The sequence below is a fragment of the Sphaerodactylus townsendi genome, linkage group LG04 (genome assembly GCF_021028975.2).
Source record: "Sphaerodactylus townsendi isolate TG3544 linkage group LG04, MPM_Stown_v2.3, whole genome shotgun sequence".
Classification (NCBI taxonomy): Eukaryota; Metazoa; Chordata; class Lepidosauria; order Squamata; family Sphaerodactylidae; genus Sphaerodactylus; species Sphaerodactylus townsendi.
Window position 1 is genome coordinate 113,626,093 of NC_059428.1, and position 22,133 is coordinate 113,648,225.

Genomic DNA, 22,133 nt, shown 5'->3' on the forward strand with positions numbered 1-22,133 from the left:
TAAACACCATTGAAAATGATGCTATTTGGGGGTGGATTCCAGCATCACTTGTTTAAACAAGGGAGCCAAATATTTCCCAAATATTTCACAGATTTTACAACTTTAATTTTAGAATTTTGTTCTAATCTTCTTCCTTGCTCAATATTTTTGTTAACATTTTCGTTTTGTTATAATTTATCTTTAAGCCTGCTACTTTACCGTATTCTTCCATCACTTGTATTACTTTGCCTACTTTAGTTAAAGGCTCATCTATAAAAATTATGATATCATCTGGATAACTTCTGATTTTATAGTTTGTTCCTTTATATTTCAGGCCTTCTAGCCATTTTATTTTTTTGATGTTGTTTATTAGAATTTCGATAGACAATATAAACAATAGGGGAGACAGGGGACAACCCCTTTGATATTCAGTATATCTCACATGCAAATGCAGATGATGATTGCTCATTTAAAAATAAAGCTTGACAGACTATTTTATTTATTATATTCGTGTACCACCCATTCCCAATCAAAGTTGGCTCAAGGTAGTTTATAGAGATTAAAACAATAATACAAAAAATATTGTACATTATGGCCGATTACCCAGTGCAACCTGTTCCCCATCCTCACCCGGCTCTGGTGTGAAAAGTCATGCCAGAAGAGCACTTGCTTTGCTGGGGGAAAGCAAGAAGCATGCACAGGGCAAGAGGAAGTGCATTGGGATACAATTTCTTGCCCCAACGTGCTTCCAGTCCCACTGTATGCCTTAGCATCGGTGGCTAATTGACCTATTATAACTAAAAAAAAACCCTATATAAAACTCTTGATGCCAAAACAGCAATATCAGTTAGACTAGTAATACATCTCCCCATATAATTTTTCATCCACCTCATTTGAAAGAAGGAGGATAGGAGCAAGGAACAAAAAGGGGTTGATATCTACATTTGGAGTGAGCTACATCTGAAGTTCACTGTTGGTAGGTTTTGCTCAGGGTTTTAAGGAAAGACTGTTTTAACAGAAATGGGTCCTGGAGAAGAGTCAGGATAGCAGTGTGAGCTATTTCTCCTCCAAGATTATAGTAATACCCCTGGCATTTCAGGCATTTAAGCTTACTAAGAGCCTTTTTATTCTTTTAATTTACTGTTTTTAACCACTTAGTTATATAATCTTATCTTATTTGCCTTTTTAACAAGCTGAATTTTATCTTAGGTATCTTAAGCATTTTATGAGCCACTGAGCTGGTCTCACCCTAATTGGGCTCCAGTTGGAATTGGGTTCTATTTTAATTGGCTTTCATTTTAATTGATTAATTTTTTAAAAAAAACTAATTATTTTTAGCTGTATAGCTATATAGCTGTTAGGAACTCTACTGTTTTAATTGTTTTATGTACTGGGTTTTATCTTAACTACTTCATGAGCTGAACCCCCTTCAAATCCAGGGGAAGATGGAAGCACGAACAGACACGTGCTGAAGAGCCCCACCCCCCGCTTTAGAATAGAAATGAATGGATAACAATGGATGATTGAGAGGCCAGCAAGATGGAATAGGAACATGGGGGGCCTCAACCAAAGGCCCTGTGAAACATCTCTGTCTTGCAGCCCCTGCGGAATTGTTTAAGGTCCACAGGGCCCTGGTGTTGGCTGACAGAGAGTTCCACCTGGCTGGAACCACTGCCAAGAAGGCCCTGGCTCTGCTCAAGGCCAAACAGATGTCCTTGGATCCAGGGATCACCAGTTGATTACTGCCGGAGGGGAAGGCATTGTTTTCTCAATTGGACTTCATTGGTATTTTTAAGATATTTAAACAATGTATTCCTTACAGAGAACTGCTGAACAAATTACCTAGCCATGACAAAGTCATGATAAAGACTTCAAGAAAAGTCCATGCTCATGTTATTGCATTCACTACTTTTGTGGCATTTATTTTCATTTCTGTGAGTTGCAATAAGAAGCACATTTTTTAAAGGTTTCTTATCCAATATGGTTGCAACTGGGGAGGAACTATGTGACTCAACCACACACAGCAGTTCCATGCAATTTTGGAAAACGGTCATAATTTTTTTAGGCAATTTGTTACAAAACACATATCAGAAACACAAGACCAGTAGTGATAACTCATTGAATCGAATGTTTCCTATATATCATTTTTTTCTTAAAAAAATCACGTTTACAAGAATGGTCACATGGAAGAAAAAGAAGAATATGCCAATTATGTAGTCTTTTTATTATAGAAACCTAGTGAGAAATTTTCAACTCTGGTGGATATGCTGAAGGAATTTGGCACCCGTTTAGGTTATAACATCTGTTTAGTCAAATCATAATGACTGTAAGTCACCATGTCTGATATAACAACTCTGATTGGATTTGTTTGGCAGAGTAAAGATGCATGATATCTTCCAGTGGAATTCTCAACAAAAATCAAAAATTTGGCAATGGATAATCTGAGACCCGTAATTTGTCGGCAAAACCTTGACTTGAATAAATGATCCAGTTTTCAGCTTTCCTAGTCAGAAAGAGGTGCCAACGTTCTTATGTTTTGGTTCTCCCATTTGCCATTAGCCATTTCACAATCGGTTTTGAATAAAATCCAATATTTGTTCAATTAGTTTATTTGGAATTATAAGCACCCTGGAGTTCAGCAGGCTGATGGTGATAGCAATCATTCCCTGGAATGATAAATCACTAATTGCTTAGGATGCTGAGCAATTGAGGATGTTGGATGTGGCATAGTAAATAAGAATGCACTAAATCAGTTTTGAGATATATTCTGTTCTGGGCTGACACTCGGGTATTCTCCAGAAATGCCTTCATTCAAAATTCCAAGAAGCAAGGTAAACAGGCACCTTTGATTTGTGGTTGGAATCAGACTTAGCAAGAGTCATAGATCTCAAGGAAGAGCAATCAATATTATCACTTGCCGCAATCAGCCTGAGACTGCTGCCCGAGGAAGTATCTCTCTTTCAATATCTGCAGAGCAAAAGCTTTGTTCGGTCTATTCAGCAAATTTATTAAAACTTCTAACAAAATTTGAACAGGTATTAGACAAAGCATCTTCTCTTGAAGGGTTCATGGCCAGCATATATTTAATATCGACTGATTTGAATGAAAAGCATTAGTTTATATTTTAAAAGAAACAGGGACAGAAATAAACTAACATCCCTGAGATACTTCCCAACAAATGCATCAAGATATCTTTTTGTACCTCTTTCAGTTTGGGTTTTAGAGAAAAAGATTACTTTGCAGGCAGATTACTTTGCAGCTTGACCGAGGCGGATCGGCGCTGCTGGTATTATTGGATCTTACTGCAGCGTTTGATGTGGTCGACCATGACCTTTTGACCCACCGCCTGGCCGCTTCCGGAGTGAGAGGCACTGTCCTTCAATGGATTGCCTCGTTCCTCTGGGACCGGGGTCAGCAAGTGTGGTGTAGGGACCGGGCCTCCCGGCGGTGCCCACTTCATTGTGGGGTGCCCCAGGGAGCGCTGCTGTCCCCGCTGTTGTTTAATATCTACATGCGAACCTCTCTTGCTCAGCTGGTGCGGAGCTTTTCTGGGCTGGTGTGTGCCACCAATATGCTGATGACACCCAGCTCATTCTGTCGATGGAGGGGGGAGCCGTCACCGCCCCTGCAGCTCTGCAGCATTGTTTGGAAGGCCCGGTAGCTGGGTTGGTTGAAGCAGAGCAGGTTAAAGCTGAATCCAACGAAGACGGAGATTATCTGTAGCTAGGCTGTGGGGAGTGGGGGATTTCCAGCCGCCGGTGTGGGAGGGGTCTCATTGGCACCGACCCCCTCCGGGTCCAAGCAGCCTGGGGTCCACCTGGATTCGCCTCTTTCAATGGAGACCCAGGTGGCCCATGTAACCCGGGTTGCCTTCTTCCGCATCTTCTCGACAGGCTCTCGGGCGGCTGGCCCCTTCCCTCTCCCAGACGGATCTGGCCACTGTAATCCACATGCAACTTGGTCACCTAGGCTGGACTATTGCAACTCGCTCTTACCGCTGGCCTACTCCTCTGCGGCTTGATCCGGAAATTGGAAACTGGTCCAGCATGCAGCGGCACGCCTGCTCACGGGAGGTGCCTTTAGAGATCACATCATGCCCGTGTTGCATCAGCTTGCACTGGCTACCAGTTGGAGTCTCCGGATTGTCTTCAAGGTGTTGGTGTTAACCTTTAAAAGGCCTCTACGTGGGTCTGGGACCTTTGTACCTAAGAGACCGCCTGGCCCCATATGTCCCACGCGTCGGTCTCTGCTGCCTTCGGCAGAGAGGCTTCAATCTGTTTGTGATCCCCGGGCCTATGATGTCGCGGCTGGTTTCCACTAGGGCCAGGGCATTTCTACGACCCTGGCCCCTGCCTGGTGGGAATGCTCTCCCACCAACTGGGTCCGGTTCCCGCGGAGACCTTAATGAATCTCGCCGCGCAGGGCCTGTAAGACTGGAGCATTCCTCACCGGCTTTTACTGGAGAGTCAGCAGCTGATGAGAGGTGCCCAGAAACAGCTAGCAACCCGCTGTTCCCTTTGTAGGGAGTTTTTAATAGCGGGACGCCATCTTATTTTTTTAATTGATACCAAGAAATTGGATGCTGCTTTTAAATTGTTTTTAATATTTATTGTTTTATCATTGTTGTAAAATCACTCTGATCTCTTCTCGGGAGTGGCGTATAAAAGTAGAATAATAAAATAAAATAAAATAAATAATATTGCAAGCAGAATCTCTCCAATGACAACTGTAAACACCCAGCTGCCATACTTCCATACTTAGTGGTAGTGTTCCTTCCATACTTAGTGATAGTGTTCAGTAGTGAAATAAACAAAGAAGACAATTGCATTTAAGACAGCAACTAAGATATTAAAATACACAGTTGAATTGACTCTGATGGTCTGAACTGGATTTAGCCAAACTAGGTACAAGGAAAGCACAATGTGAATGTGTTGAGTGCAGCAATAATATTATTGTTGCAATCATGAAAAAAAAATATTGTTTTTGGCTTAAAGTTGATATTTGATTATGGAAAGTAGGCTTTATGGTTTGATGGACACATAGAAACAAAAATGCTAAGAAAGCCAGTTGATCCAGCATGTGTTAGAGCCCATGCAATATAGTGATTTGAGTGGCAGATTAGGATCTGGGACATTCATGTTCGAATCCTCCCTCTGCTTTAGAAGTTTGCTGGGTGAGCTTGGGTCAATCACTCTCCCGCCCTGACCTCAAATTTAATCTACATGCTTTTTGCTGTGCATAAAATGGAGGAGAGGAGAATAATATAAGCTGCTTCTGCCCCTATTATGATGAAAAGTGGGATATAAATGAATAAAAACATTAACATTATGGGTCAATTCAACATCTAAAAATAAAAAATCTCTTTTTTTCAATGGGCAACTTGAACAGGTAGGAGGATTTTTACCTGGACCAATTGTTAAGCTGTTACACACCCCCTCCCCTCCCCATTTTTTAAAGCTTAGATCTGTGGACCATGGACAATGCCTAAACCCTGTTGATTGGACCATTTCTATTAACTGGTAACATCCGTTGGTATCCCAATATGGCCTTCAGAATCTCCCTTGGTTCTGGAAAATCTCATTGAATCAATAAAAAAGAAGAAAGAAACCTACAATATTTATAAGTATTTGATGTTTATTAATAAATATGATATGCAGGGCAATGAATGGAATAAAATGCTAGATTACCCTATCATGCCAAAGAAATGGGATATAACTTTAAACTTTACACTGGTTGTTTGGATTTCAAGCAGTGATTTGCAGCAAAAAATATTTATATGTTTAGGTTATATCGGATACCACAGTGTTTTTTTCATGAAGGACTAAGGAAAGTGTCTAATTGCTGCCGTTGTAACTTATATGATTAATCTCTTAAATATATAGTTGGGGGGAGTGTGCATTCACAAATAATACCACAAATTATGCAACTGAGTTTTCCGCACTTGGGAAAATTGAAGGAGTCAACACACCTGGAATGCAATGGATGACCCTCTCCCAGGGAAAACCAATTTTATATGAGCATGGTGTCTCCCAGCCAGAGAATTTGACCATGTAGTTTAGAAGAAAAAAAAGTTTCTGGTACAGTTTTTTTTCCTGATACACAGTTTTTTCTATTGACCTTTTTACAATGAGTTGCAGCTGAAGATAGTTTATCCATTATTAGTTCATTCCCAAGGTTGTTCAGATAAAGTATGCCTTGAAAAATTACTTGCAGGTGCAAATCCTATGACTCCAAGGCAGGTGGCCAAGTTTAGTGCCTTTGTAAATAAATGAGATAAAAATGTAGCTTAAAATCTCATTTTAATGTTTTAGATATAGTATATGTTTTGTTGGTGGAAAATGTTTTTAAATGTGTCTTTTGATGAATTTCCTGAAACTTCCTGATTGTATTTTATGTGGTCTATGATCACAATAAACAGACTGACTGAAACATATACAGTGGGTGTGTGTCAGACTCTGCCAGAGCCAGGATGCAGTCTGGAACCAAAGAAGCTTCCAGCATTCCCCTTTTATAGGTCTTGTCCCAGAATGACCCTCAGAATAGGGCAAGGAAGGGGGGAGTTTCATCCTGTTCCCCCTCCTTCTCCTGCCAGTTGCTTCTCCCATGGCTTCTTGGGATTCGTCTGGGTCTTCCTCCTTGGCTTTACCTGGACTGGCCAACAAAATTTTTTCTTGGGGGTGGGCAGGCTGAACTTGGCCTCCCCAGTGGCCTCTCCTTATGGGCAAGCCAACACTGATTGAAAGAAATCTGGACCAATTGTTACCTAGCTTTGGACTCTCTTTTTCCTGCCTCCTCCATTTTTGAGGTTTTAAGAGGCTGCTCTACCTTTCTACACAGGCCTGGTCCCAGGTGTAGTCTATTGGTTGTTCCTGCCATACACTGAGGTTGTTGCATTTTTGGGTGTGGCCTTCCATTTTACTCCTTTCCCACAACCTCTAACTGGGCTACAATCATCAGCAGTGGCTGGGTGAGGCTGTTCCTTGGAAGCACCTCTTCCAGAGCAGATGAATGCAGGATGGGACTTCCACCCCTGGACAGTGCATCCAGTTATTTATTTTTGGGGGGCAGGAGGTTGTTACTCCTGCCCCCCCAAAATAAATAAGGCCTTACGTGACCTGGGACTCCCTCGCATTGCCTTTAGAGACCGTCAAAAGATACTCCCATATGCTCTACTACCGCCCTCTTCGGGCGCTCAGCAGAGGCCAATTTGCTGGTGGTTCCTGGGCCCTTCAATGATGCTGCTTGGCCTCCCACATCGGGAAGTCCAAGAACTTTCACAGCCTCTGGCTCCTTCCGCCTGGGTGGAACACTCTTCCTCCATCTGTCCGGCCCCAAGTGGGACGGAGTCTTGGTGAGTTCCGCGATGGCCTGTAAAGACTGAGTTGTTCTTGCCCGGGGCCTTTGGAGTGTCCAGTCGCTGAAATGTAGCGGGTCCCCTCTCTCTATATTCGGGATATCACCACCATATGCTACCCTCTTAGAGGTAGAGTCCAGCTGCTCCCCTTTCCCTTAGGGAGGCCTCTAATTAAATTGGGTTTTGGGGTGCCTGATATCTTTGTATTGACCGCTGCTTTTAATATATTTTAATATATTTTATTGGTTTAATAATTTTACTGATTGTAATGAATATTGTTGTGCACCGCCCAGAGCCCCTCGGGGATGGGGTGGTCTACAAATTCAAGAAATAAATAAATAAATAAATAAAATATTAACTGTTATTTTGTGGTGTAGCTAGGGCATGGGGGGCTGGTCCACTGGGTGCCACTTTCTAGGGCCATTGTTATGGATAACAATTCCCATCAGCCCCTGCCAGCATGGCCAATTGGCCATGCTGGCAGGGGCTGATGGGAATTGTAGTCCATAACATCTGGAGTGCCAAAGGTTCACCACCACTATCCTAGGGGCACACAGCATTGTAGCATTCCCCTTGAAACTGCACCCCATTCCAAAGTCTGGGGAGTTTGGAGCAGGGGCACAGTTGAACACTGGCAAGTGGGGTTAACTCCACTTCTAATCTCCACAGAGAGGGTGTGCCCTGCTGGGTGGAGCGAGTCCTACTAAACTGTGCCCCTGCCTGGAACTCACTGGCCTGGGGAGCTCAGGCTGGGGTGCAGAACAAGGGAGAACTGTGCCCAGGGCATGCCTGCATCCTGCCCCCCTGCCATACTCCTGCCCGCCACACCCTGCAACGCCCCTGCATCGGCATTCCCGGTGCATCATGTCCCACCCCGCGCCCTTGGTGCTATGCCACTGCTGGGGTGCAGCTGTCAATGGGCATGACACCCAGAATAAGCCCCAAGAGCCATTTTACAAAGCTTTGCCACTGCTGTTATTAAAGTATTTACGGATTTTTGAGGATTTTATGCTCCTTAAACTGTCTGCCTCTGGAAGACAGATTGACAATCAACAAAAATGGATTCTCCTTACATTACAGCTTCCCACTGCCCACCTCCCATAATTCAACTAATTGAAGACCTTACAACTTTATCAATATGGCATGTAGATGACAGTGGTGTAAGGACTTATTTTTAGATAAGCTTTTTATAGAAGTTTTTTATAGAAGCTTAGAAATGGGGACCCCCAAAAAACTTGTGGGTTGCCATCCCGTTCCCCTGTCTTTAATGCCATCTCTTGTCCTCCACTTCTCTCAGTCTCTCTATCTCTCTTTACTTTCTCAGAATTTCCACCTTTTTCTCCTATGTCTGCAGTCACTCCTTTTCTCTTTCTGCTTCCCTTATCACATCTTTCTCCCTCTCTCACCCTATTGTTCCTTGTTTTTGGCCTCTTTCCTGCCATGTTGGCTGTGGCTCACTTTTTGTCTTGATCTTCGCTGCCTCAGTGGCATTAGCAATGGCTTTTTCAGCTTTCCCACATCTCAGCAGCTTCATGACCTGGGCCTGGCTGCATGGCCTTTTCTCCTGCCATTCTGGCTGAGGCTCATCTCTCCCACACCAGCTTTGCTGCCTCAGCAGCTCAGATGGATTCTCTCCTGGCCTCTTCCATGGTGTTGTGGCTGTGGTTCTCCTGCCTCTGAGCTTTGCTGCCTTGGAGGCAATAGCAGCAGCTTGCTCAGCCCCCTTCCCCCATTTTTTGCCACCTAGATGGCTTGCCTGGCCACTTGGCCTCTTCCCTGCTGCTCGTCCATCTCTGCACCAGCTTCACTGCCTCAGCAGTGCCTCACTGCCTCAGCAGTGCCTCATCTGGTTTCTTCACTGCCTGGGCAGCAATCCTGACCACTCACTCAACCTCTTCTTTGTCACAATGGCTAGCTCACTTCTTTGTCACAATCGCTGCAGCTCACCCCTGCCAGTTTTGCTGCCTCAGTAGCTGCTCATTCATCCTCTCTGTTGTGGTGGTGGTTTCCTGCAGTCCCTCATCTTCTCCCCCACCAAGGTGGTCTCTTTGCTACCTTAGCCTCTCACCCATAAGCTATGGGGAGGTACAAAAACTGTATCCAAGAGTGGATATAGCACCACGGCTTCTCAGTCAAAAGACTGTGAATTTTAAAAACACAAAGACTGAATGAGTGCTAATCTCACACCATCAGACATTCATGCAGCTGCTCACTTCTCTGCCAAATCAACAGCACAGGAAACTCCTCTCCCACTTACCTGAAACTTCACTTCCTCAGGAGGAGTATTACAGCTAGGCAGTTGCAGACAACACTTCAGGTCTGAGGGGGAAATAACATTCCAATATATATTTTTTTAACATTTTAAGATTTTTCTGCAAACCTGGTTTTTTTCCAAGTTTAAAGAAACATCTCATTTCTATCAGTGTGGGCCCAATCTGCAGATTTAGATATCGTCAGATCTACTCACACTTGAAGAATAATTATATAGTGGTGCAGACCTGCCACCATTATTGTTAGATAGGTAATTCAATTTTATGAGGTTTGCATATTGAATGAAATCTTGAAAGGATTGAAAGGATTGAAAGTGGGGTGCCTCCTCAGGTATAAACGAGGAGACTCTACTACAATCCCACTGCTGTAAGGAATTCCATAGAAGCAGAAATAAAAGGCTCTTTGGTGAAAAAAGACCGTTTATTCAGACATCTTAGAAAGCTCAAGTACACGCAGTGGCAGGAATGACACTTCCCGCCAGAAGCACAGGTTATAACTCTATTCATCCCATCCCCCTCCCTGCTTCCCATGGGAACGGAGACCTCATCTCCCCAAGCAAGAGATAAAGTGCCTCCGCCGATGAAGCCCCACGCCTGGCTGTGGAATGTACTCCAAGGTCAGCGGCTGCCCTTACCATCAACACCACTGAAACCTTTACACTCTGCCTCTAAAGAAGACCCCGACGCCCCGGGTTTATGCGGAAAGGCGCGGTGGAAAGCAGAAATAAGGGAGGGGGCGTCAATATTTTCGGAATAAACCCATTGATTATACCCAGAGGAATATCCCACCCAAGAGACTAAATATTGCAAGCGTTTGCCATGTATTAAAGCTGTAGAGTCCAGTGATGGCGCCAATTTCAGTAGTGCTTGTGGCCATCAATAATAGCTGTTGGTGGGGGTCTTCTCCGGGCGGATTCGTGCCGAGGCATCGGAAGCGTGGAGGCCTCCCCTTGAGTAAACTGGAATGGAAGACAGGTAATACGAATGTTACTAAGAGAGTTAGGCCAAATCCACTCGGGCAGTGACATCATTAATGACTTTAGTAATCTTAGGGAAGAAAGGTCCCACGTAAATTCGCTTTTGCCTAGTTTGGAAAATTTATGCAACGCGTCTCTGAGATTTCTTTTTTGGTAGACAAATACACCCAAAGCCCACACGCAGAGGAAAATCTGAAGCGGTGCTTATCCGCTTGCAGCTTTTGGGGAGTCCTTAGCCTGTTGTAAGGCCCGGTCTGGACCCGATTTCCATCCCTCGACTAGGGATGAAATCCATTGTTGAAAACTCTGGAGGATCCAAAGCTGTAGCGGGTAGTTGACAGCAACGGGCGTGGAACGAGCGACTCAGACACACAACTTTCAAAGCGGGGTTTTCTTTGTACTGCTATGGAACCGCATTGTTATAGGCGTATTCGCAAACGAATGAGCTGCGCGTTGGACTCAATTGTCTTGGTGGTAGTTGGTGTAACAAACGTAAATACTGCTTCTAGGGTTCTGTTCGCTTCTCTCCGACTCACCGCCACTTTGAAGGCGTGGTAGAGGCGGCGATCGCCGGGCGGCCCCCAACAACCCCAAAACGCCTTCCAGAACTTTGGAAATGAATTGGGGTCAGCTGGGTCGGAGACCACCTTAACGGGGCGGAGTGTAGTAGATCGTGTAGAAGCATGTTGGAATGAATAGCCAGTAAGCTAACTTAGGAGCCGGAGGGGATGGAAGCACATACGGAATAAAATGGGCTTGTTTTAGAAAAATAAGTCCACCACCCACCCATAAGACTGTAAGCTGGGCCATTTTACTTTCGGGGCAAATCTGTAATTAAAAATCCATGGAGATGACTTCCCCTAAAGGCGGGAGGCCACCGGGAGAGGTTCTCAACAGCCCATGGGGCTTTCCCCGAATGGTTTTGGCTTCTGCACAAACAGAAAGCAGCCTTTTAATATACAGCCTCAATGTCCTATGCGCATTGCGGCGCTACCACCAGAACTGGACGGGCGGCCAAATGCAGAGTTTTCAGAAAGCCAAAATGTCCAGCCGAGCGGGCATCGTGGCTGGCTTCAAGAACCTGCTTGGCGGAGGGGAGGCATCGTACCAACACTCCCCTCCGCCAAACTCCATTCTCCAAAGCGCGAATTGGGAGTCACTTTCCTCCGGCTGGAGCTCGTTTCCGCGGGCAGCCCCGCCGAAGCCCTCGAGGAGTTCCGCCCAGGAAAGCGAGAGAGCGCAGACTAGGAATGGGGCGGTGAAGGAGGAGGTGGGACGTTTGAGGATCCGGGTGACAGCCAGTCCTAACTGGGAGGGGAGAGAACAGTGCGTGGAATGTCTTCGTGAAGGCAAAGCTCCACCCCTCGAATGTAAGCGAGAGCCGTCCAGCCAGTTGCTATTGGTTTTCGAGGGGAAAAAATGGACTGTGAAAGAGAAACGAGAAAAGTTAAAAAATCGGCCCAACGGAGTTGCTTTGCGGACATCTTGAGGGGTGGAAAGAGCGGCCAGGTTTTTGTGATCCGACCAAACCTGAAAGGGTGTTTAGCCCTCCAGCCAGTGGCGCCAAGTCGAGAGTGCTACTTTGATGGCTGCAGTCTCTTTATCCCCCACAGTCCAGTTGAGTTCAGCACCGGAGGATTTCTTTGATAAATAAGCACACGGAACCAGCCTACCATCTTTATTTTTCTGCAACAGGGCTGCCCCAAGCGCTTTGTCCGAGGCATCCACGTGAACCACAAACGGGAGATCTGGGTCGGGGTGCTTTAGGATAGGTTCGGTGGTAAAAGCAGACTTTAAGAGCTGAAAGGCCGCTTTGACATTCTTCAGACCAGGAAAGGGGGGCCCGGCTTGAAGCGGACAGTGGATCTTTACCCTTAGTGCGTAAGAGGTCTGTGAGAGGGAGAGTCAGCTCAGCGAATTGGGGTATAAAGTCACGATAGAAATTAGCAAAACCCAGAAAAGATTGAGTTCTTTGCGATTGGTGGGGGCAGGCCATTGGAGGACCGCTACTAATTTTAGCAGGATCCATTTTTAAGCCCTCGGCGAGATCCGTAACCCAAATAGTCAATGGAGGTCTGGTGGAAACAGCATTTGGAGAGTTTGGCAAAGAGAGAGTTGTTGAGCAAGCGTTTCAATACTTCCCGAACCAATGCTTCATGCTCTTCTATGGTTTGTGAATAAATTAAAACGTCATCTAAGTATACCACAACTCCCTTGTACAATAAATCATGGAGAACTTCGTTGATGAGGGCCATAAAGCCCCGGGGGCCCCACTTAACCCGAATGGCATTATTAAGTATTCAAACTGTCCAAACTTTGTGTTAAACGCAGTCAAGTGTTCATAGCCTTCAGCAATTCTGACCCTGTAGTAAGCTTCTCTCAAGTCTAATTTAGTAAAGATGCGCCCTTTGCCCAGTGCATCTAAAAGGTCCTTGATCAAAGGCAAAGGATATTTATTGGACAGGGAGACTGCATTGAGACCTCGATAATCGCGTGCAAAGTCAGAAGACCCATCTTTCTTTTACAAACAAAACGGGAGCAGCGTGTGTGTGTTTGGTAGCTCGCCGTATGAACCCGCGAGCGAGGTTCTTGTCCAAGAAGGCACGAAGTTCCTTCTCCTCATTGGGACTCATGCGGTAGATTCTACCCTTGGGCAGTTGCGCCCCTGGCTGTATAACGATTTTGCAGTCAGTGTCCCTATGGGGTGGCAACTGATCGTCATTCTTGCTCCTGAAAACTCTGGCTAGATCTTGGTACCGTGGGATGTCAATAGAATCGGAGCAATCGCTGATGAAGCCAGGGAGGGGGGTGTGTCAGGAGAAGTTGAGTTTTCCCCCCAATTCATGTGTTCACCGCAGGGAGGGTCAGTGAATTCTAAGATCCGTTCTTTCCAAATGAACTTTGGTTCATGTAACAATAACCATGGCATGCCCAGAACTATGGAGTGTTTGGCCACTGGCGCCAAAATAAAACTAATTTTCTCCCAATGGTCGGCGCAACGGAGGAGAACCGGTTGTGTTTTGAACTGGGCCGGTCCTTCGTTCCCGAGAGGGCTGCCGTCCATTTGGGTGAATGGTATGGGCTTAGCCAGGGGAAGTTGGTCCAGACCTAGCTCCTCTGCCACCTGGGGCCGCATTAAGCAATGGGAGCAGCCAGAATCCACAAGGGCCGAGGCTATAATGCGAGTATGTTTAGCGGGGTTGGCCAGAAACGCTTGGACAGTAATGGGAGCACTGCCTTCACTCACCGCGTCAGAGCGCTGCTTCCCCCTCCTCTGGGTCGCCTTCGATGACCGCCTTAGAAGAGCCCGTCGGAGGCGGCCCCGACTTGCGTGGTGGCTTGGCAGATGGGGTGCGCGTGGCTGGAGCGGTTGGTTTTTGTTTCTTCGGACAGTTGGCGGCTAGATGACCTGGTCCTCCGCAGTAAAGGCACAATCCCAGTCGGCGACGGCGCTCAGAGGTGGTCTCGGTGGCTGCTGGGCTTGCCTTTGGTGGACGCAGGGCAGGCTTCGGGCGTGGGCGGCCTCCGGCACGAGCGTATTCCAAGCGGGACGCCACCTGGGATCCCAACTGGATCCAATCAGCAACAGTGCAAGGAACCCGAATTAAAAACACCGTTTCACGCAACTTGCCGTCAACAGCATCTGAGAAGTATTCGCATTTCATGCGTTCAGGCCACTCAGGAGGGAGTCGAGCAGCCGCCGCACGAAATTCACGGGCAAATTCTGCAAACGGACGGTTGCCTTGCTGGATAGTTTTGATGGTGCGGATAGCCTCATTCTCGGCGCCCGGATCTTGGAAGCGCGCTCTTAAGGCTTGGAGGAATGCGGGCACCGTGCGAGAGTCTTCATCTTGCAAATCCAAAAGGGTCACAAACCAGTCGGGTTGCTGCCCCATCCAGGACTGAGCCCGATGTCCCGTATTTTTTCGCGCTCAGACCGGGTATAAATCATCATAGTCCTCCATGTGGGCATCGAGTTGCAAAATGAAGTAGGGAAGCTTGGAAGCGGTCCCATCAAAACGGGCAGGTATCGGGGGCCTATAGTAACCCCTTTCCACGGCTCTTGGCGCCGGCAGGGGCGGCGGTTGCACGGGTTGAGCAGGTTGGGCGGGCAGCGGTTGCACAGGGGGGGCGAATCGGAGGCGGTATCAATGCCGGGTGCCGCTGGCGTTTGGGTGGCAGGACCCAGCCACGTTGCCCCTCTGGCGCCGGCAGTTTCAGTAACGGCATAGACTCCAACTTGGGGCTTCCTGGTCTGCTGCTTCCTCAGTTCCCTCTCCAACGCAGCCAGCTCTCTCTCCTTGCGGGTCAATGCATCCTGGTGCGCATGCAGGGCTGCTTTTTCTCGTTCCAATTTAGCCAGTTCGTCCCGTTTAATAGCTTCAGTGATCTCACTTTGCGTGCGCCAAGGCCTGAACGCCATGCGTTGCCGCTGTAAATCCAGTCTGGAGTGTTCCAGGACCTTATCATGGACTGACAGGTTCTGCGCGATATTGTCGTTGGAGCGCATCTTTGGCACGGTCCAACTCGAAGTTGGACTTCTTTGCGTTGCTGTTCCCGGTCCCTCTGCAGGTTTTCGCGCTCTTGCTGCAACTGTGCCTCGTTCCTCCTCCCCATAGCTGGCGCTCACGGGTCCATGCTTCTTGGGCATCTCGCAGCCGGCCCACTTCCTCATCCCAGTTTTCTTTCGATGGGAGAGGGAACAGATCCGGCTGGGAGTGCAGGCTTTCTTCGGACTCTTCTTCGTCTGGAAGCGAGACATCGGAGACACTGTAGCCACCGGTGGCTCCCGGCACCTCAGGTGCAGCGCTGACCCGGGATCAGGGGGGGGTCCGATCGGAAACCGGTACGGACACCCTCCCAATCCCAGGTTTAGTCCCAGTGTCCTTCGGACGGGCCCCAGTGCTGTGCCACGGTGGTTCTTTGGGAGCATCACCAAAATACGAGTCCAGGAATCGCTCGATCGACTCCTGGGTTGTCGCATGAAAGGTGGTCAGGCCCGCCTCCTCCATGACAGGTTGCATCTGAGGCTTTGTAATCCATAATGTAAAACGGGTAGAGATCCGATCCACAGGCGCTCGATCCATAGACAGCCCCAAACGACTCATGTAAGTCCCCATGGTGCGTCGCCACGCCCCTCGTTCCAACGGAGTAAAGGAAGACTTCGTGCTGGATCACGAGGACGGAAAGAGTCACCAGCGCAGGCCCGTTCTCCCGCCGGTTCCTCCAAATTCAGAAGGGAAAGGTCGGAGCCCTCTTTGGGGGCTACCGCACCTTCCGCAGTAATATTCAACCTCTCCATGCCGAGACACCAGAGGTCCACTGCACTAGGGATATAGATGAATTAGGATTCCTGCCACAATGTAAGGAATTCCATAGAAGCAGAAATAAAAGGCTCTTTGGTGAAAAAAAAGACCGTTTATTCAGACATCTTAGAAAGCTCAAGTACACGCAGTGGCAGGAATGACACTTCCCGCCAGAAGCACAGGTTATAACTCTATTCATCCCATCCCCCTCCCTGCTTCCCATGGGAACGGAGACCTCATCTCCCGCGCAGAGATAAAGTCTCCGCCGATGAAGCTGGCCCATCGCCCGGGCTGTGGAATGTACTCAAGGTTAGGCGGCTGCCCTTACCATCAACACCATTGAAACCTTTACAACTGCACAGCGAAGACTCCCAAGGTAAGCGTTTCATGCATAACAGGCTTGTGTCAAAACAAGAAGTGTTGCAACATATAAACATTCCCTTCACAGTTTGATTGTATATACTGTCTTGGTCATAAATGCACACTATATAATTATTTGATAATAGAACATCTATATATATATAAAGCTAACAGTGTTTTTGTCGATGATAGTATAACTCAGTAACTGCTGGGCCAATTCCTCTGAAAATTCCCAGCCACTATAGTCAGCCAGGTGAGAGTGTTTTTAGATGTTCACATACCTGAAATTTTACACCTGGCCCAGGTAAAACACCTTTTTCCTGGCGCTCCATGGTGAAAGACATGCAGCTGCCTGTGTCTAACTGTCACCCTTAGAATGTTCGTGCTGCTTAGAATGTTCACTCAGCTGGCCAGATATGAGCAATGGAAACAGTACATAGGCAGTAACTCAAGTGGAAGTGAAGCACATACACACACATACACACAAGGGAGAGGGAAGGGAGGGAGGGAGAGGGAGGAGTGGCATGCAAGGGAAGAGAGGGAGGGAGAGGAAAGGGACGGAGGGGGAGGCATGCAAGGGAAGAGAAGTGAGAGAGGGGAGACAGTGGCATGCAAGGGAGGGGAGGCAGGGGGCCCAGCATCTTGATATGACCCACCCACCCTAGCGGAGGGAAAGGGAAGGGAGGGAGGGGAGGGGTGGCCTGCAAGGGAAGAGAAGTGAGGGAGGGAAGAGAGTGAAGGGCGACATGCAAGGGATGGGAGGGAGGGGCCAGGCACCCTAGATTCCCTGAATACTGCGGTTACAGTTAAGAAAACCAGGCATGCATTACTCAGGAGTAAGCTCGGTACAGCAACTGTGACATACTTTGAATGGCTGCGTCGTGCCCCTCAGAGGGTTTCCTCAGAAGCGACACCCATTGCCACCAACCAAACTTACTCCCAGGTAAAGGATCATGACCAGCCAGCCTAGATGTGTGGGAGGTATGCCTTTCCATCCCCCCCCCAAGGAATGCAGGCACACACATCAATGACATCGCACAGTATGTATCAGGCTGCGTGTTTGCATGAGCACGTACTGCTGGCCTCTGCAATTGATTTGCTGCTACTGTTCCTTTTCCATTTCACCACAATAAGCCACAGCAATGCGTGGCCGGGCCCCGCTAGTAAATTTATAATACTGTATTCACTACTTAGTTTAATACTGTTGATTTCTCGAACACTGGTTCTCCTCCTTCCAGTAACCACACAAATTAGAAATAAAATATTTACTTTGCATCCTGTTGTTTACTCACTAGTCCTGTTTACTTTCACGATTATTACTTCCTGCTTATCTTAATCATGGATTTAATGTTTCATCTGTATGCACGAATCTCTTTTGAGGCGTGGAAATGTCTCCCTACTGTTCATAGCCATTGGATAAACAGCTTTCTAAAATCTACAATTTTATATGTCACAAGCCTTTATTTAAATTACCTAGACAGACCCCCCTTTTTAAAATCTCTCTGATATTTAATAATGCTGACACCTGACTGTTCAAGGCAAGATATATTATAAACAAAGGTAGAATTATAAAGCAACAGACAATGTAGAAATAGCAAGGTGATACCTAGAACAATTGTTGCTGTGAACTAGAATCCTATTCCATTGTAAAAGTTCCTTCCCAGAGGGTTACTTTCTAATGCTGTTCTAATCTTTTTCTCAAAATTCCCTGTGTACTTAAGTTGAAACTGATAGCATAATAAAGATATTCAAAAGTTGTCAGGTTTTTCTTGTCACATTTTGCTATTTTCTTCCTTGCTAATATAAAACATAAGATTGATAAATGTTAGTTGTTTACATCCAGGGGGTTCAACCAAACATAAAAGTGGTAAAAGGTACAATGTCATACGCTTAGCGAGATGACATTATAAAACACTTCTCATGGTTGAAAATGAGATTGGTGCTCTCTGCTCATACTTTGAGGCAAGACTGCAGTGTTTAATGGAAAGCTAATATAAACACAGCTGTAAAATATTTCTCTCCTGACTTCTCTTTTATGTTCTCCTGCTTTAGACTTTTCCTCCTCCGCCCCCTCCCAGAAAAACAATATTGATCATACTTGGAGGATTTTTATCTCTGTCGAGAAAACTGCCAGCAGGAACTTATCTATGAAATTCCCTGATAGATCTATGAGCCTGTTTAAATGCTCCATAGAGAAATACAAAATCATCATTTTCTCATGATGTTTGATTTTTTAAAGCAAGTAATAATGAGACCAAGTGAATGCATCCTCTGCCTTAACATTAGGAATCCTACAAGTGACTTCTGGGAACGTGTGCATTTCCCCTTTGGATTGCCTTGGGAGCCAAGGCGAATCCTGGTTGATCTGATCCTTGCTTTTGAACTCTGTGTTCATCAATAATACCGTTCCCTTTCCTAAAGGCAGAGCTATCTATTGAACGATAAAAAATAAAATACTATGGGACAATGATTCCCCCAGCCATGGAGATCCTTTTATTATCTCTAGGCAGCAACAGACATTCAGCAATCAAAAAGTTGCAGACTAAACTCTGGTCTGAAACAGCCCATTGTTAGTTAGAAGGGAGTATTTGTGCCAGAGAACCCACTTCCATTCCTGGGTTCTCTGGGGACCCAAAGCAGGTGACACCATTCTCCTTTCCTCTATTTTATCTTCACAACCCTGAGGTGTAAATTAGGCCAAGAATCTGTAACTGGACCAGAAGTCACCCAGTGAACTTCACAGCAGAATGGTGATTTGACCCTGGATCCAGAGGTGGGATCCAGCAGGTTCTCACAGGTTCCTGAGAGTAGGTTACTAATTATTTGCGTGTGCCGTGAGGGGGTTACTAATTGGTGATTTTGCCACATGATTTTTGCCTTAGTTACGCCCCTCCTCTCAGCAGTAGTGCGCAGAACTTGAAGCAGTCTAGCAGGAGGTGCGCTGGCGTGCGTGGCAGCCTGTGCGTGTGTGCATTAGTTTCCCACCCAAGGACCGGCACAGCAGCTGCGTCCTTGCCACAGCCCCGCCCAGGAATGCCCCGCCCACAGAATGCCCGGCTACACCCCCATCGTGCCCCGCCTAGCCCCATTGGCGCTACGCCACAGTTTGAATCCCACCACCATGGGAACCTGTTACTAAAATTTTTGGATCCCACCACTGCCTGGATCTCCAAGATCCTAGTCTGAAAGTCTAACCACTAACCACAGTGGCTTCTGTGTACCATGGCAAGTATTCAGGCTTGGGTAAGTCATGCCAGTTACATGGTAGCAGCAGTCCTGGCCCTGATGTGTCCTCCCACAAAGGCCAAAAACAGTCATGGAAAGGGACTTGTACCCTCCTCCCTCCTCGTACTAACAGAAACTAAAATTTGAATTCTGGCAATACTATTCTGGTTTCCTAGCAAATGCCAGCGAGGTCATTTGTTCCTTTAAAATACCTACATTGTTTCTATCATTTTTGGAGCTTTTAACCCCCTAGTTTGGTTTATTTTAAGGTTTCAGATTTTTCTACAAACCCGGGGCTTTTCTCAAGTTTGTAGTAAGGTCTGTTTTCTCTGCTCATGGCTGTGATCTATGGATTTAAGTTAGGGTTGCTATCAAAACAGGCTTCCAGGTGGTAGAGATCAGTTCATCTGGAGAAAATGGAACTATGCCCCACAGAAATCCATTCTCTCCCCAAATCCTGCCCTCCTCTGACTGCAGCCCCCAAATCTCCAGGTGATACCCAAGTTGAAGCTGGCAACTCTAATTTAAGCAAATGCAAATAGGGCCAATTTGAGTATTGATAGTTGGGAACCTGAAAGGACTTGAAGAGTGAATTTTTCTCTCCTCAACTAATTCCTCTTTTCCTTCCTTGATAGACCCCATAACCCTTCTCTGTTTCCTACCTTCTCTCCATACACCAGTCAGTGTACACTTATCTTCTCCCCATCTTTATTTTTCTGCCCTTCCATATGTTTGACACTTTTTCTCTGAGAATTGGCAACCCAATCTCCTTCCCACTCAACAGCCAAGTAATGTTTATACACTCCTGACTTAAGTTTTCCATCTCCTCCCACTCCTTACAGCCTCTACAGTCTTTCTTTGCAGTGAGGACCAAAGCAGCTTAGATTAGCCTCATCTCTTTTAAACTGCGTAACAATCCTGTGAGGTACATTAGACGGAAAGGATGTGACTGGTCCAAAATCACCGAGTGACCTTCCACAACGGGATTTGAAGCAATGTCTTGCAGACTCTTCTCTGAAGCCCTCACTGCTACACCATACTGATTTTCACATAGTGGCGGCTGTTGAACAGTATCAGTCAAGTCTAGTTGAGTCATGCACGTCTGGTGGTATCAAATCACCTAAAGGCTGTTTCCAGGCCTAGGACTGCCAACCAGGTGGGACCTGGTGATCCCTTGGAATTGCAACTGAACTGCAGGCAACAGAGATATGTCCCCTGGAGAAAATAATTTAGAAAATATAAACTACACAATGGCTTAACAGTATAAAAACTGTAAGTTTATCTTAAGCAACACTTAAAGAGATAACAAAATAAAGGACTACAGCCCACAAAATAGTTGCAAAAATGTTTCCAATAACCAAAAAAGCTGTATTGACACTACTCACATATATAGTTTAAAGGATCAGAACTCAAGAAATTCCCACATGCTAAAATAAACCTGGCACGAACACGTCTAACAATCTAACTGGGGAAAAGAACAAAATGATCCCATGCTGTCAACAAAGACCCAGAGATAGAAAGCAGTTACAAACACAAAATTAAACAGTAGAATAAACTAAGCTGACTAATGAACCAGTGTCAGAAGCGTTATTTCAAAGAGAAGAAAGCACTCAAAGTGCCTTTCAAGCAATCAAGCAAGAACCCAGTTTTAATCTTGCCTCGATGCCCTTCATTCAACTTGAAGTAAATCATAGAGTGATTATGCCCTCTAAGTTTCATGGCAAGATTGCTCAAAACAATTTCTCCACATATACTATCACATTGGGACAGTGTTGCTCTTCAGTCAGTGTTTGCCTGCCACAGGGTAAGGTACATGTGTGTCAGATTTATTTTAGCATGCAGGAATTCGTTGAGTTCTGTTTCTTCAAACTTTGTATGTGAGCAGCCAGAGGTGTTAAGGGGGGAAATGGCACCTGGGGCAACACCTGCTCTGGGCACACACACACCCCCACCGCCCTGGAGGCTTCGCTGGCTAAAACAGCAGCCTGGCGGGGCTGGGCCAAGGGACACCCAGTCGGCCACAGCAGCTGGGCTAGGAACCTGCTGCAGACCACCCCTCAGCACAGCCCTGCCAGGCTTCTCCTTTAGCCCGTGGAGCCCCCACCCTCCCTGAGTTGCTTGCTGTTGAGATGCAGCTGCAGGAGGTCTCCTGCCCAAGAACTGGCCTGCAGCTGCAGCTCACAACTCAGGCAGGCAGCTGAGGTTGGCTCCTGCCTCCCTGGCCTCCCTGCTGACAGGGAGGCTGACTGTGGCTGCAGTGCCCGCCTGCAGTGCCCACTGTTGAGCCTCCCTGTCAGCAGGGAGGCTGGGGAGGGCTGGAGCAGGTCTGTGGTTGCAGCATCCACCTGAGCAACACAGAAGGAGCTGCCGGGCGATGTGATCAAATGGCATGCACCCGGGGCCATGGGATACCCCATGTCCCCATTAGCAGTATGCCAATGTGAGCAGCATAACTAGAGCTTTTTGGTTATTGGAAAAACAGTGTTGCTTACCATAACTGTTTTTCATCTAGTGTCCTCTGCACAGAAACATGCGAAACTGCACTTAGACAGAGCCAACCGCAGAGCATTTTGATAGCAAATTAAGAGCTTTAGCTGAATATGGATTTCTCCCCTCCCTCACCCATATACCTTGGCTCACCACTTCTCCTACCCAGGTCATG

At 46.6% G+C, this 22,133-nt stretch overlaps 1 non-coding gene across 1 annotated transcript; it reads right to left on the reverse strand.

Annotated features, from left to right (window-relative positions):
- Window positions 1-5,868: 5,868 nt before the first annotated feature.
- LOC125432246 lies at window positions 5,869-6,024 on the reverse strand. The gene has a single exon (XR_007244429.1). It is a non-coding gene; the product is annotated as a U1 spliceosomal RNA (small nuclear RNA).
- Window positions 6,025-22,133: the final 16,109 nt, after the last annotated feature.